The sequence below is a fragment of the Balaenoptera physalus genome (genome assembly GCF_965194825.1).
Source record: "Balaenoptera physalus genome assembly, chromosome: 11".
NCBI classification, from domain to species: domain Eukaryota; kingdom Metazoa; phylum Chordata; class Mammalia; order Artiodactyla; family Balaenopteridae; genus Balaenoptera; species Balaenoptera physalus.
Window position 1 is genome coordinate 55,215,259 of NC_138896.1, and position 17,110 is coordinate 55,232,368.

The 17,110-nt window shown below is 44.7% G+C and overlaps 1 protein-coding gene and 2 long non-coding RNA genes across 3 annotated transcripts in view; 2 read left to right on the forward strand and 1 right to left on the reverse strand.

The window, feature by feature from the left end:
* LOC309638787 overlaps positions 1–11,068 on the forward strand; it is a 204,356-nt gene extending 193,288 nt beyond the window's left edge. Inside the window, exons 2-4 of the long non-coding RNA XR_014251296.1 lie at positions 9,546–9,755; positions 9,899–10,031; positions 10,137–11,068. This is a non-coding gene — a long non-coding RNA (uncharacterized lncRNA). The remainder of the gene's footprint in view (positions 1–9,545; positions 9,756–9,898; positions 10,032–10,136) is intronic.
* LOC309638717 (uncharacterized protein) overlaps positions 1–17,110 on the forward strand; it is a gene marked incomplete at its 5' end in the record, with an annotated part of 313,001 nt that overhangs the window by 213,865 nt on the left and 82,026 nt on the right. The gene's annotated exons all lie outside the window — the stretch shown is intronic.
* Positions 1–17,110, reverse strand: part of LOC309638791 — a 107,383-nt gene that overhangs the window by 77,638 nt on the left and 12,635 nt on the right. The gene's annotated exons all lie outside the window — the stretch shown is intronic.

Here is a 17,110-nt window from a genome sequence, read left to right on the forward strand (position 1 = left end):
ATCTGGCAGATTCTTTGCAGTATTGACATCAGTGAGCTGCACATGTGGCTTTCTGGCGTTGACAATCTCCTTCCCAGCCTCTGTCTTTAATCAGCGGGTTACAGGTAGAAGTGGGAGAGGAGTAAATGAGAACCAGTGGAAGCTCTTCGGTAGGAGGCTGATTGGCACCATCCTTATCAGGGACACTTCTCTGGGACCTACCCTTGGAAGCCTGGGGGACGTCTAACCCCAGTTTGGAAGCACTGCAAGATAGATCCTAGTACAGAAGACATGCAGATGGCCCAAAGCACATGAAAAGATGCTCAACATTGCTAATTATTAGAGAAATGCAAATAAAAACTACAATGAGATATCACCTCATACCAGTCAGAATGGCCATCATCAAAAAGTCTACAAAATGCTGGAAAGGGTGTGGAGAAAAGGGAACCCTACTACATTGTTGTTGAGAGTGTAAATTGGTATAACCACTATGGAGAACAGTATGGAGGTTCCTTAGAAGACCAAAAATGGAGTTACCATATGACCCAGCAATCCCACTCCTGGGCATATACCCAGTGAAAAACATAATCTGAAAAGATGCATGCACCTCAATGTTCATTGCAGCACTATTAACAATAGCCAAGACATGGAAACAACCTAAATGTCCATCAACAGAGGAATGGATAAAGAAGATGTGGTACATATATGCAATGGAATATCACTCAGTCATAAAAAAGAATGAAATAATGCCATTTGCAGCAACATGGATGGACCTAGAGATGACCATTCTAAGTGAAGTAAGTCAGAAAGAGAAAGACAAATACCAAATAATATTGCTTATATGTAGAATCTAAAAAGATGATACAAATGAATTTATTTACAAAACAGAAACAGACTCACAGACATAGAAAACAAACTTACAGTTACCAAAGGGGAAAGGTTGGGGGAGGAATAAATTATGAGGTTGGGATTAATATGTACACACTACTATATATAAAATAGATAATCAACAAGGACCTACTGTATAGCACAGAGGGGAAAAAAAGCTATGTCCTATTACAGTGAGCATCAGATTTTTTATTAGGAAATATAGTCACCTTAACTCAACATCCAGCACTCGACTAGGCATCATGAGACTTACAAAAGGAACATGCATAAGAAGGCTCAACCTTCAGGGAGTTTATACTCCAGTTGCTAAAGACAAGAATGTGTCTAGGGGCTTCCCTGGTGGCGCAGTGGTTGAGAATCTGCCTGCCAATGAAGGGGACACGGGTTCGAGCCCGAGTCTGGGAAGATCCCACATGCCGCGGAGCAATGAAGCCCGTGCGCCACAACTACTGAGCCTGCGCGTCTGGAGCCTGTGCTCCGCAACAAGAGAGGCCGTGATAGTGAGAGGCCCGTGCACCGCGATGAAGAGTGGCCCCCGCTTGCCTCAACTAGAGAAAGCCCTCGCACAGAAACGAAGACCCAACACAGCCAAAAATAAATAAATAAATAACTATGCCTTACGACAAAAAAGAAAAAAAAAAGGAAAAGAAAACACATTAAAAAAAAAAGAATGTGTCTAAAACGTTCAAATAGGAGTTTGTAGTCTTCTTTGGGCCACTGACCATCAGCATCATAAAAACACTCCACACAATTAATAATCCCTTGCCCATTCCTGATTCATAATACCCAGAGACTGTCAAGGACACATACAATATGAGGGTGAAGGAAAAGAATTGCTTTAGAGCTAAGGTGGGGAGATGTTAAACTGCTTTAGGATTGGAGACCAGGCAGAATTAGAATTGACTTCATTCAAATAAGCCTCGCTTTAGTATGCAGCTACTTTCAACATTAACAGGGTTACCAAGGGGCCATGTTTAAATGACAACTTTCTAGTTTAAATAGCCAATGATAAGTTCAGTGCAAACTTGAGCACAGTTTGGGATAGTAGGGAATATTTTTCACATGACTCTTAAGGAAGTGCCCAGTTCTTCCTTCCTTGTGGGTAAAGTCATTGGCAACACGTGACGTTATCCTCAGGCAGTGATGGCCCCGTAACATGCATGCAAAGAACCCGGAGAGTAAATAAGCTTGATGGAATGTGTTCCTTTTTTCCCTTTTGCCATGGTTCTCTTTAAGTTGACCTGCAGCTCTGAAGGTGACTGTAATGAAACATCCCACAGGCATTGTGTTTCTCACGTGTGAAAAGTTTAGTAGAGAATTTCTCCCATAAAGAGTGTGCAAAATCCTTGTGAATTGGCAAGATCATTTAGAGCTTCACTCTGAGACCACATGCCCTGGCTGTTGTGTGTGTTTTTGATGTATCTCGTGTATGATGGTTTGTTGGCTAAGTCAATTTATCTGGCTGTCAGAGGAAGCCTTTCTCTGCAGACAGGCTGCAGTTAGAGGAAGTTTGCTATGCGTCCTCACGTTCGGTGCGAAGAGGTCTCTGGTTGTCACATGCGTCCCTCCACACCCTTCTTAATTCTGGCTTCTTTCCAGCCATTGTGACAGCTGTTTATTGTTCGTTCCCAGATGAATTACCCATTGCTCTGTCTGCTTGTCACTGTTGTAGCTTCTTCAAGTTCCCATGTGATGGGGGAAAGAAAGCAAACCAGTCTGGGATCTGTAAAGGGCTGGACTCTCTATTCAAATTAGAATTATTTTTAGAAAGCTGCTATAGAATTTAAATTTTCTCATTTAGCAGGATTTATGTAAAACCATATGTTGGTGTGATTTCTCCAGATAAAGTCTTAGAAATGTTCTTTTAGGTTCCCAGAGCTGGGGCACGGTGCAACCTGCAGGCAGGATGCCCCGTGTGCCTGCAGGGATGCAAGACTCCCTGCAAGGGGCTGAGTGCAGGGATTTGAGTGGCCATTCGCTTGTGGGGCACCAGATTCAACCAGGAAGGGCCGAAAGGCTGTGACAGTGAACTCTGCTAGCAGCCTAGCTGCAGATGTGAGTGATCTATTTAATCAATACCTTATCTGGATTGTCAATTGCAAAAGGCTTAGAAAATAATGCAACAAAATACTCAGTTCTGAAACAGAGTGTCATTTCACCTTTCTTTGATTTGGAAGGTCCTTTAGAATCAGCTCTGTGCTTTGTGACCACCTAGAGGGGTGGGATAGGGAGGGTGGGAGGGAGGGAGATGCAAGAGGGAAGAGATATGGGAACATATGTATATGTATAACTGATTCACTTTGTTATAAAGCAAAAACTAACACACCACTGTAAAGCAATTATACTCCAATAAAGATGTTAAAAAAAAAAAAATCTTTGCATCCTGGGGGAGCTGGTTAATAACGATTCCAGGTCTAGAATGGCTGATGAAACTTTATTTTATTTAGGAAGGGAAATAGTGGAGCCAGGAGAGGGTTGAGAGCCCCAGGCAAAGGGGGGGTGTTTGTAGTCAGGGGTGTTAGTGCTCAGTCCTACCTGCCTCTGATAATTGTCCCCCAATCTTCCTTTCTAGGGTATAAGATGGGTCAAGGTAGGGCCTCCTCTTTACCTGTTTTGGTCCCTCACCTATTAGCACTCAGTTTTGTGATGTACTTTGAGGTGCTTAATAAATCAGATGGCTGATGATTTTCAGCAAAACTGCCAGGATTTTCAGGGAAGGTCTCCTGGGGAAGGACCTGACTTTGTCTAGGCCCTCAGGCTCAGTTGACCTGGACAGGACTCTCACTCAGAAAGGGGCTGAGAGAGCACATCTGAGACTGCAGCATCTCCCGTCCTGCTGGCCTGGAGGGCGTGGAGGGCACCACCTGACCCTGCTGTCCTGACTTGTGCCCTGTCTCAGTGCCAGCATCCATTCTGGGCTTCCAGGCTCATCCTTCAAAGAGTTGAAAATAGCATCCCAGTTTCCTTCTCTTAGGAGCTTTCTCACCCTTGACAAGCCCATGGACCAAATAGACCTGACCTCTGTGGCCTCCTCTCTGTCGGCCCTGATTGAATATTCACTCTGCAGAGCGTCATGCCAGGCATGGTGTAAAATTATAGAAAAAGGACGTGATGCACTCTTGGCCTTTGAGCATCTTATCAACTTACAGGAGAGACAGAATCAGCACAATGCAAAATACATGAAAGCTCAAATATCAGCCAGATATATATCATTCATTATTTATAAATCCAATTAACATAGCCTGGGAACACATATTTATATATACACAGATGTATATGTACACATATTTATATATACACAGATCTATATGTTCATATATTTATATGTACACAGATCTATATGTTCATATATTTATATATACACAGATCTATAGGTACATATATTTATATATACACAGATCTATATGTACACATATTTATATATACACAGATCCATACGTTCATATATTTATATATACACAGATCTATAGGTACATATATTTATATATACACAGATCTATAGGTACACATATTTATATATACACAGATCTATAGGTACATATATTTATATATACACAGATCTATATGTACACATATTTATATATACACAGATCTATATGTTCATATATTTATATATACACAGATCTATAGGTACATATATTTATATATACACAGATCTATAGGTACATATATTTATATATACACAGATCTATAGGTACCTATATAGATCTGCCAACTCTCTGGGGAGGGAGCATACAGACAACATGGTACCAGACGAGCCTGTTCCACAGAAGATCCACTTCAGAGGCACTGACCACAGCTGCCCTGGCCCACTCTGCCAGCGCTGTCAGTCTCATCCTTTATAAATACAGAAGGACACCAGGCCGAATCCCCACTGCTCGCTGGTCACCCCACCTCCCCGACCCAGCTGAGATGCTGAAGGACACGCTGACCCATCGCATCCCCAGCCAGTCTTGCTCTCGTCCTTCTGCGATGGTTCCTGTGGATGAATCAGGACTTCATGCCACAGATCAAGTGATGGTCTCACATCCACATGGGGCCAATCTGTCTGCCAGCGCCGATGTGGCCTGCAGCCCAGGCAGTGAGTGAGTCCACGGGCATCCTAACTGAGCAGCCACCACTGCCTGAACCCTCACTCCAAACTGCCTCCTGCCTCCTGTCTGCTGCAGCTGGGAGCCTGGACCCCCCTCCCTCGGCCGCCGGGCCACAAGCCCTTGAGGAACCTGCAGGACAAAGCCTGTGGTCCTGGCTTCAGTGTCACCCCGTCACTTCAGGTCTTCATAGATGGCAGTTCCCTCAGTCTCCCCTCCCACCTCCCTCCTTCCAGGCCATGGCTCTCATGAGCACCGTAAATGTGGCAGAGGCTGCCAGGGTCCCGCCCTCATCCCTCAGGCCTTTCAGAGGCCAGCTTCCAACTGCCATTAGTTGCATCTCTTTGCATGAGTGTTTCCTCCAAAAACCACCTGAGCACGGCAGTCCAGGAATCTCTGGGTGTCACCTCTTCCTGAGGGGCATCCTCAGCCAGCAGCTGATGGAGCCCGGGGTAGTTTTGAGGTACATGAGTCTCAGCTGTTCTCCAGAGTCCCCGTGGGCTCGAGCCCCAGTGTCCACGTCACCCACAGCTGGCCCAGCGACACCCCTCTACTGGTTGCTGCCCTTTCCCTGTCCTCCCACTGGTGTTTCCAATACGCCCCCATCAACTATTAGCTCTCAAATCCTTCTCCTAGGGTTACTCCTGGGGAACTAAAACTTAGTAGAAAGCTACCATTTTCCAGCTCCAGTCACTTCAGCCATTTCAGCAAATGCTTTAATTTTACGTACGTATAGATCTATGTGTGTGTATATATATACACACGTGTACATGTAGATCTCTGCATATGTAAACATGTGTACGTATAGATCTGTGTGTATATAAACGTGTACCTATAGATCTGTATAGGTACATATACAGATGTACCTATACATCTGTGTGTATGTATAAATATATATATTTATATATAAATATATGTGTATATATAAATATGTCCATATATGGACATATATAAATATGTGTCCACGGACACAGGTCGCTGGGCCCTGGGCTTTGGCTCACACCCCTGCAAGGAGTCCCCAGTGCTGATCTGCATTCATGGAGATGGGCTTTGATTACTCTCTCTAATCTGTCAAATTATATGATTTCATGTGCTTGACTTCTTTTTCTGTCCTGCATTTAGAGAATCTAGCATAGAGATGTCAGAATATGTTGATAATTTATTGATGTCTTTTATCTGGGAAAAAGTAGACATGCTTGTACGTCCTTATGTGCAGAGTGACAGTTTATCCCTGGAAGAGGGAGAGGAAAGGCTATCTCAGGCTGGGTTGGATTAGGAGACAGAAGCTACACAACTTACTTTAGCAGGAGGAATTAGTAGGAAGACTTGTGCAGGGAGAAAAACATTTTCCTCAGCCCTCTTAGGGTCCCTGGCTGGGTCTGAAAATTAAAGGGACAAGAACAGATTAACAAGAGAAAGGCATACACATTTATTAATATACGTTTTACCTGACATGGAGCCTTCATAAGGAAATGAAGACCAGAAGAAACAGACCTGCGTATTTCTGTGCTGTGTGTGGTGAGGGGAGGGCCGTGGTGGAGGAATATGACAGGTTAGGAGTGTGAGGTCAGTGCAGTGACCTGGGGGAACTTAGCAAGGCCTGTGTGCTGGGATTCTTCTCTGCATCCCTTTGTCTTTGGAGATGAGGATGCTCCTTTTCTCTGGGTGTAGGGAGGGCACCTCTCACAGGAAGGTTTTATGATCTGTTTCAGGGAAGAAGTGAGAGGGGAGGAGGGCAGAGTGAGCTTGCTGCTGCTGCTGTTTTCTCAGACTCCTTCAGCTGCACATATTCAATATGCAAGGTGCCATATGCTGGCAGAACGTGTCCTGAACCCCATCCCTTGTTAACCAGTAGTGGACAATCCAAGAGGTGAGGTGGGAAACTGAGACTCCAGAGGGGTGACTGCAGGGAGCAGCTGTGCCTCTAGGGCTGGGGGACAGAGGGAGGACGTTAGCATGATGCAAACTTAAACACTTAGCCGGTGGGCCCTGCAGAGGGAAACCCAGACCCCCGAGGAGCGGGAGCTGGACAGCGGCTGTGCCGGGGTCTCTGAAGGAGGCGTGGAGAAACTGAGGCTGGGAGAACAGAGAAACTGCAGAGTCCTCAGTTGCTCTTCCTGGAGCCGGCTGCTGCTGCCATGCAGTTATACAAATCGCCATCATAGTAGCCTGGACACGAGAACTTGGTTCAGGGGGGCTGACATTAAGGACCCTTATTTAGCTTGGGGAGGGGTGGTGATTAAGTTCTAAAGTCAGGGCATGAGGGGAAAACATATATAAACACTAGAATCTCTTCCTAAAGGTAGAATCTTACTTTTTTATCTTTGTCCTCCCTTCCCCCCACTCTTCAGATGCTCTCAAATGCTATATTACTTGATCACACTAACCCTAGAAATGGTATTACTGTGCCCCCTTAACCAAAAAGAGATCAGATGCACAGGATGGTGAACTAATGTGCTGTGGGCACAGCCAGTAAGTGGTAGAACCTGCATTTCAAAGTCAAGTGTGTCTGCCCCACAGCCTAGGCTCTGTAAATAGCACAGCCCCGCTGCCCCTGATGAAGGTTCTGCCCTGACTTCATGTCTAGGGCAAATCATGTTGACGCCAACATCAAACAAGGGCCCCTGTGAGGTCTGTAGATATGATAGACCCACACTCGCCAATCTGGCAGCCACTGGGCATGTGTGACTAAAGTTAAATTAATTAAAATTAAGTATAAGTTAAAATTCAGTTCCTTGAATGAGCCACTTTTCAAGAGCTTGGCAGCCGTGGTGGCCAGTGATTCCTGAACCAGACGGCACAGAACGCTTCCGTCCTCTCAGGCTGTGCATCCACAGGCTGGTAACTTAACCTCTCTGTGCCTCAGTTGCTGCTTCTGTCAAATAGGGATAGTCAGGCAGCTCCTCATAGGGTTCAGAGGAGGGTTAGATAAGACACTCTTGGTAACATTCTTAGCGTGGTACCTGGCATGTTGTGTGTTCTTAGTATGCATTAGTTACCTAAAGGGGGAAACGGTATGTTAGCACTAACATTATGTGATTTTCTAAACACTCTACCATCTCCGTTTACCTCTGATACTTTTATTTGGGGAAGGTGGGAGGGAGTTTGAAGCAGAGGAAGAAGGTCTTGATAATCTGTATTTGGAGTGCTTCATGGAGTCAAGGAGTTGTATGTGAACTCACAAGACTGTTTTATTTCACATACATTTCTGTCGTTCATATCATGTACCAGGTTCTGATCTAAGAGCCTAACAAGTATTCCCTCATTTAATCTCCAAACAGGCCTATGTGGTAGGTATTGTATACCCTCATTTTTAATACCCTCCACATTTCTATACCTTCCACATGTTATGACATCTTGGGAAGTCCTGCAGGAGTGGCGAAGGGAGGACAAAAGAATAAGATTCTATCTTTAAGAAGAGTAGAGAAACAAAAAACTTTAGAGGGTCTATTATCTCAGGCTCGGCATATTGTGTGCATTTTCTAATTGAATGCCTAGCTCTGTGAGAGAGGGGAGAGTCTCCCCAGTTTATAGACATGGAAACAAGCTACAGAGGTTTAATGACCAGCCCACCATCACACAGCTAGTTCAGTGTGAGAGCTGCAGTTCTAACCCAGGCCTGATTCCAAATCCCATACACTTTCCACCGCATCTTCATGGCGACTAGTAGGCAAGATAACACCTTTGCATGTTTAACTCTAGTGTAAGGTAGAAATGAAAGATGTAGGTAAGCTGCCCTCAGAGTTAAGATGGGGAAGGGATGACCCCCAGCCAGGGGGGTCGTGAGAGTCTTCCTTGAAGGCATAGCATTTAAATGGATCTTGGAAGTGGGTTGGATATGGCTGGTGGGATTGGGGGAAGCAGATTTCTGGTGGAGGAAGGGGCACAAGCAAAGACTCTGGTGAGATGAGGCCAAGGAGTGGGGGGGTCTGTCTGGGTGGGAAGGAGTATTTTGCCACCCATACTGCTTAGAGTTGCCAGTGAGTGCATGGTCGTAGTGAAAAGCACACTGGCTCTTAGTTTTATTATTACTTTTAAATTCTCTACAGACAATGTGCCCTCTTTATTACGTGTGCCCAGGACAAACTACCCCCTCCAGCCCCTACCCACTGGCAGCTAGGTTTGTTTGGATAAGTGTCTCCGGGATGCCTTCCTCTCTCCGCCTTCCTGGTAGCTCCCCAAGTTCCGGGGGTTCTCAGCCCCATTCTTTCCGGTGTGCTCCTTACCTCGTGTTCTGGGGACACAGGTCCTGTGAAGGACAGAGGGGTGGCCCTGGGCTCTGGGGGAGGAGGGGCAGATGTGGAGCCAGGCGCCTGTCTCACTCCAGGTCTGGAGCTCTGCTGCCCTAGGCAGGGAGCCTGACTGTGACAGAAGCTTCCTTCAGGAGCCACACCAAAGGGTGTGGACCACTGGCTTGGGGGACACTCTTAGAGATTTGTCACCTGGTGGCAAGTGGAGAGTTGGAAGCTGATTGAACTCACTAAAGAGAAGCCCAGGTGGTGGTTGATGCCCCTCCTGCCCTGCCTGTCTCCCTGCCCGCTGCCACCCCCGGCTAATATCCACTGCGTTTTGCTCTCTGTTATATAGTATCTCAGTGGCAGGACCCACTCGGGAGAGTTGGGGCGAGGCTGGCTGAGGTTCTCGAGGAGCTGAGTTTTGGGCTCAGGTGCCCGCCCGGCAGTGGAATGATGCTTCCCGACCTTTCAGGCCTTTGAGACCTCTGCGCACTCTTAGAAAGCACTTCAAGCCTCCCGTCGGCACCCGGCTGCCCAGGGGAACCCCAGGGACAGGCGTCAGGTAGAGTATCCTTTCTGAGTTTATTGTCTCCTGTCCTCCCTCCCCTCCTTTCCGTGTGTCTGTGTTGCTCTGTTGTGTCTCCCTCTCCTCAAGGTTCCATAGGCCAGTGATGCAGGGGAATTGATTTATGTTCTTGTCAACAGAGAGATCGTGGCCTGAGAGGTGATGGATACCCGGATGCACTCACGACAGCATCTCAAAGATTCCACACCACTAGCTGCTCCCAAGCATGAAGCCACCTTCCTGGAGAGGCGGCAGGAAGCCAGCCTGGAGGAGGTGAGGAATGTCACTCTTCCCTCTGCCCTTGACTACATCGGCGTTTAGCTGTCAGTTGGTTTGGGCCCCAGCATGACAGGCCTTTTCCTGTGTGTCCTTCCACAGGTTCTACTTTTTGTCTGGAGGATAGACCGTCTTCTCAGGTGTCCTGGATCTGCTGAAGGACCCTGATGAGGAGGATGCTGGTCCCCAAGACAGAGCACAGCAGGTGGAACGGAGAAGCACCCAGAGCGGGACGCAAGCCCAGCATCCTTCAGACTGGAGCACCCTGAGCTGCGGTTCCTGATTGGACTGTCTTTGCTTTGTCATCACCCAATTGACACCAGTTCTGGATGCTTTTGAATGGTTGGCTTTTTTTCCCCCCTGTCTTTTCTTTTTTCTTCCTTGACCTTGGGGATTGTAAGAGAAGAACTGCTTTGGAAAATATAATTCTGTGGCTGAAATTAGCCTTGTTTATGAACCAATTCTGTCCCTAGGGATTTTTGAATTGTCATCCCAGATTACCTAGTAAATGGGGCTGCATGGTTTGATGTGTGTAGTACCTATCTTTAGATTAAAAATACATTTTCTTTCTTCCTTTTTTTCACATCTGGATCCAGGTAATGGCCCCAGTCCCATTTGCTTCGCTACTGAAGCAACGTCAGTGCGGCATCGCTTGGGGTTGAAATAAATCAAACATATATTATACCCGGGGCTCTTGCATGCTATTTGAGGTGTATGATACTCCACAAAGAAACACAAACCTTGTAGGTGGAAATTTAATTCCTATCTGATCCTGCAGCTAGAATGGTGGAGAAATTATGGATATCAAAAGTGGCTTCAAATACTTTGAATGTAAACTAACCAGGAGTAAGTGGATGCTTCTCTAAGGTAGAGCAGGGACCAGAGATCACCTGCCCCGTCAACCGTGCCCCTTCTGGAGGAATCTGAGAACGAGACCCACTTCTGTGTTTGCGTTTGCGTAGACTGTGGCGTTTCTGACTTGTGTTCTGTAACTGTGCGTGCCTCGCAATAAAACACCTTCCACTGACTCAGCAGCAAGGTCTCTGTCCATTTCCTGCAGTCCTGTGTCCTCATTGGCTTTGCAGGAAAGTCCAGGGTAGGCATGCGAGTGGCTGCCCTGCCAGAGATCTCAGCTGGATGCAACGCTATTGGTTCTTCAGGAATGTCTGCACATGGGGTCAGCATGTGTGTCCACCTCTTCTGCTCTCCCTATTATAGTCACCTTCAGAACTTTCTAGTCAGGCGTTGCCCTGTGAGACCAGTGTGCTGCAGTCTGCCAGCATGCTCTAATTCTGGAGCCCCATTTATTTCTGTGAGACTTGAGGGCACACACCCTCTGAACCTCCATTTCCTCATACACAAAGTATGTGGAAATATGAGGATAATGGTGCTTCCCATAGTGATGGTGCTAAGTGCCCATAAAAGGACGTCACAGGGATGGTTCTCACACATTGTACACACACTGGACTGGGGCCGCACTCAATAAATGGTGGGGATTTTATTTCTTAATAAAGAGTTGAAAGAACATTTGAATTCCTTAGAGTTGGCCTTTGGTTGAGAGCACCGAGTAACCTCTGATTTTCATCTTAGGTCTCCTTGCTGAAAGCGTTTAGAAGGAAAGGTGGAGGTTCGTGGGCAGAAGTCAGGGGAGGAGACTGCCAGCCCCTGCCTGGACCTTGTACCCAGACACCTTGGTCCCTCCTGCAGGACAGGGTCGGGCCGCACCCCCTCCTCAGGGGCGACGCTGCTGCCTTTACAGAAAGTGAAACTGACATGCACTCAGGTGTGTGAGATGCCACCTTTCTCACCTGTTTTCGCCACCAGGCCCAGGACATCCAAGGGCAGTCGTGTCTCTCTAAATACTGGCACAGAGGTCTCATTCACCTCGGGGAAGAATTCCACCCAGGCCTTATCAGACTGGACCTGCCACTTCAGCAGAAAGCAGTTTCCAGAAAACCCCAAGCACTCCCCGCCTGCACACATGAGATTTCAAATGTGACGCACAGACCAGAGTTAAGGTAACTCATTCCGTGTTGGGTGGCGAGCAGAATTTGCTCTGATTGCCGTGGTACGTAGTATAGTCCCACGGATATTATGCTGGACTTCAAGCCACGCACAGTAGAAAGAACATTTCCTACTTTCTACCTTGAAGTCATTAAAATGGTACTAATAACACAAGAGCAAGTAACAGTTATTAAGTCCTTACCACCTACTGGGCACTGGGCACAACACTTTACAAGCACTGGCTCATTTAATTGTCACAAAACCCACATGAGGTAGGTCCTGTCACCTCCCATTACTTGGACGAGAAACTGAGGTACGGATGGCTGGGTCACTGGGCCAGACCCCCAGCTGGTGGGAGTCCCTGCTGGGATGCCCCAGGCCTGCCTGACCCCAAAGCTTGGGCTCTTTACCGCTGTGCTCAGCTGTTCCCTCACCTGGGTCCCAGCCCCTGTCTGCTTTACAGCCTTCTGACTTTGAACCTCACCTTGGGAACTTCATTGTCCTTCCTTGTAACCTGGGGCCATTGATTACCATCCTCTCCTGCCTGCTTCCTACAATTATTGTCTAAGCCTGGCAAACATATGCCAACTAACAGCAAATCGATATGAAAATTAAAGGTTTTATTTTAAAAATTAGTATTTTTTAACTTAAAAAATATGCCTATTTCTGAGTGGGATCCAGGTTCAGCCCACCGTGTGCTGAATTTGACCTCTCTTTAGCATTCTGATGTTCCAGAGTGATGCACCCAGGGGAGGGCCTAGCAGACAGGAATGTTGAGCCCAGGAGCTACCTCAAGGGTAAATGAACGGACACCTACTAAAGGCGACACGATGTTAGATTCTTCAGCAAAACGATACTGACTCTAACCTTAGTTCCCAAAGTCTGTATTAAGGGCATCATCAAGTGGGACGGAAATAACCTCTTCCTAATTCCCTCCAACATCTTATCAAGGAGGTGGTGTTATTGTGTGTCTTTCTGAAGGACCACTGGCGTTGAAAGCAGTTTACATATTTGCAGGCAGATTGTAGCGGACGCAGTTGGCTCCTTGTCCCTATTTCTGAGGGCTTTCTTGGACTGGGGTACCTGTGTGCACCCCAGGCCGGAAGTTCTGGGGCGTTCTCCCCTCCCCACTGAGTCTAGCCCTCAACCAGGACTGAGGAGCGTTGGTGTATAAATGCCCCACCTCCCTCACCCTTTGGAGAGACGGACTGAGGTGCATTCTAAGCTGGCTCTGAGGTCCCCAATGAGGTGACACTTCGGTGGCCCATGGTGGGAACTAGTTTGTGAACCCACTTTTGCTGGCTGCCTTTCCTTCCTTGTTTCACACCTCACTTCTCAACCAGTGTTTCCTGAGATCACCTCTCCAATAAGTAGCTAACTTGCACACAAATACAAATACCTCTGCAATGTTAGGAACTGAAAAGGAGACCTTATCGATTAGAGACCCACTTGCCAGGGGATAATTTCCATCCTGTGAAACAGGCACCGTCACAGGCTATGAGACATTTTTTCCTTTAAGTGAAAGACTCAGCTAACATATGAGACCAAGCGAGAGTCACCTAATGGCAAATCAAATTACAATTCACTGGCTAGAACAAGTAATTAAATATAAAGGGGTAATGGGAAAAGGAAAGAGTCACAATCCCCAAGCCCCCCTGTCACCTCTCAAGGACTCCTATTTGTCTTTGAATCACTTCTGCTTCAATTAACATTGATGGAGCCTGCCCAAAGTGCCTGGATTTTGTCAAATCCCATTACAAGAGGCTCTAAGACACTGTCCACAGCCTTTGTTGTGCCGGTACCTTTTTGTGGAAATATTGAATATTGTGTGGAGTAGCTAACACATTGGGCAGGACTGTTACACAAGAGGTTTGCTTTTTCTGGCACCGCAGTTTTGTAAGTGGGATTTCATCTCTGCCTTTATTGTGATCAACTCAAACCAATTCTCTAAGTTCAAGTTATGCACTTCTGGGAGAAGGAAGGAGAAATCAGAGCCCCATCCTTGGGTGTATGATCTGATATTGAAAGGCAAAATTCCTACTAGGAAAAATCAGAGAATAACATCTTCTAGGATCTCTAGTGACCAAGGATGTTTAATGATCAAGGATCCTTAGTGACCAGGTGTAGAGAAAACACTTGCTACTATTGGTAACTTTTTAATTGCTCACATTTGTAATCTTATTCATTACTAAATTTTTTCCTCAACATTCAAACACTACTTTTGCCACTAATAAATCAAAACATACTTTAGGAATCAAATCATCTTAAATCTTTAATTGCTGATTACAAATTTAAGTAGACAGCTGCTCCTAAATATTTCGATAAAATCTCTATCAATTTCATTTAAAAGCTTCAGAAAATTCAAAAGCAGACACCATGCACATACGTGCATATAAACACACAAGTAATCACAATGGGATTCAAAATGTATTACACCTGTACTTAAGTGATCAAGAAATATTTATACTATGGGTTTGATTTATGTCTTCATTATTTATAAACTTGTTTTATACCTTCCCTGTATTTTATACTTCTCAGTGTTTCTACTTTCCTAGAGCTACAGTAATACAGAATGCGGTGTCAGACCAGCTGAGTTTACAGATTCTGGGTTATCAGTCATTTATTTTTGGTTGGCATATGGGATCTTAGTGGATCTCTTCAAAATTGATTCCATCCTGAGCTGATGTTTTCTGGCCTGAGTTTTGTCTTAGAGTCAAGGTTCAGTTGCTATGGCAATGAGTCATCAGAAACCCTTATACTAGCAACATGGAGCCCCCCCGAGAGCGCCCCGTCCATCCAATCTTAGTCCCAGGCAGTGAGCCTTTACTTCACGATGCCTTGGTTTCTCAGTATTTTTGGAATAAAAACACCCAGTGGTTTCCTCATTGAAGGAGTGAAAGGGGGAGTCTAGGCAGCAGACCCTCTTCTTCGGATGCTGCCTCATACCTCAGCCTCTAATACACGGCTAGACTTCCTATTGACTGTTAAGTGTGGCCATAGGAAGTGATCACTCCTCTGGTTAATCAAGAAAAATCTCTAACTTTCCTTGAGTTATTTGACTTAAAATTAACTCTATCTGTTCTTTTCTATTTACTTAGAAGAAAAATCAAATAAAAGAAACAGAACATCTATATCATATCTATATTTCTATATCTGTCTCTATATAAATTCTCTAACCTACTTATTAAAAATATTAAAAAAAAAAAATATGCCCTTGTTTTTGTTTTCCAATGAACTTTTTGTGTACCTCACACTTTTTCATCGTTGAGTACTATTATGCATCAAGGCATTTCATAGTCATGTTGTCCCAGTGAACTATATAATTATTCATGTTGCTCAAATGATTGCAATGTGTACACTCCATTAGGCTGCCTCTTTTGTCTTCCTGAGGCATTTTTGAAAGTCTGTTTCTTAAAGGCAATGAGATGTTTCATACCCATATTAATTTTTTTCTACTATTAGCTAAGCTTTTTGTCCCTGAGAAGCCCTGATTCCTATTAATAGAGAATAGCACTAGAGTTGCATCCATTTTATCCCCATGAGTGTGGTGGTAGATAAAGTAATGCTACTTTTGGCCACTGTTATGGAAATGCTGAAACATATATATTTTAAGATCATAAGTTTTATTATCATTTTCTAGTAGGAGAGTGCTAATATTATTACCCATTGCACATTTTTAACTAATATTAATTTTAAAAATTTATTTTCTATACCAGGCCCTCTTGGATTATCAACTCAAACTGTAATCATGCTCCTTTCCCAGTTATTCGCCTTATATGTTTTATTGATCACCATTTTGGAGTTCTTTTCTTAACAAACATAAGACAGGATGCAAGTGGACATAGCTATGAAATACAGTAGAAAGATCAATCTTCTCATTTGTAAAAGGAATGTGCTGTTGAGGTTTAGAATGGAGATTTTGTCCTCTGGGCACTGGACTAATCCTTGGAATTTTTATCATTGGTCTAAGGTAGAGACCACACTCTGAGGACCACTGGTTTAAGGAACATAAAGTAAGGTTTGTTGGCCAGGTAGGGCTAGACTTTGGGACCTTGAACTTTGAGGTTATTAATCAAGCTGAAGATTAAGTTAAAAAAATAGTAACTTCTAGAAAGACAAATCCTTGGGTTATAAAAATTGAAATTATCATTGTGAATCTTGCATATTCAACCAGGTCTGTCTTCTACTCCTTGGTACCAATTTCTTCAGGCAACTCTGACTGCTTATCAGTTGTAGATCTCATATAGAGACTGAAGTGCAGAGAGGTAGAAAAACCTCAATGAAAAATTAACAGAATTTTCATAATTCACGTAGAAAATTATTTTCACCATAAACAAACACCAATGAAATTTCTCTCCCCAAATTCTTTGGATGGGGAAAGAATTCACACAAACAAAGGAATTTTGTATCTTTAAAACCCAGATCCTAAATCCTGATTTTATTTTAAGGTGGAAGTGTACACCTTGCCTCCTTTTCCCTGACATCTGTTACAGCAGGAAGTCTCTTCCTAAGCGTTTAAACAAGTGCCAGGTATGCTGTCACTTCGAGATGAATAATAAACAGCCATGATAAATGGATGTTGTGGGTGACATTAATAAGACATTTGCAATACTGCAGGAAGAATAATGCTGGAAGATAAATAGATGCATTTATTGATACTATTGTTAGGAACTTGAACTTCTGACACACAGAGCACGTGTTCAGTCTATTTTGGAACTTCCTGATGAAACTTCTTTGCTTCCCTCTTCCTCTAGCTGCCCCCAAATGTAGATGTTCCTCAAGGTTCTGCCTTTTCTCTTTGTTCCTTCACCTCTGTATTTTTCTATCAGTGAACTCTTCTGCACACTTTAAGTTGTTATCTCTAGAGGAGATGATTTCACAGTCCAACCAACCCCTCCCCCCACTGAATCTTCATTTCCAGTTGACTGTAGGGCATCTTTATCTAGATGTCATTCAGGGGACTCAAACCACTTGCCCATAGCAGGACTCAGTGCTTCCTCTTCCCAACCCAGTTTATCCTTATTTTTTCTTCTCTTTGAATATGAGCCACATTATTTGCTTCACTAAAACCT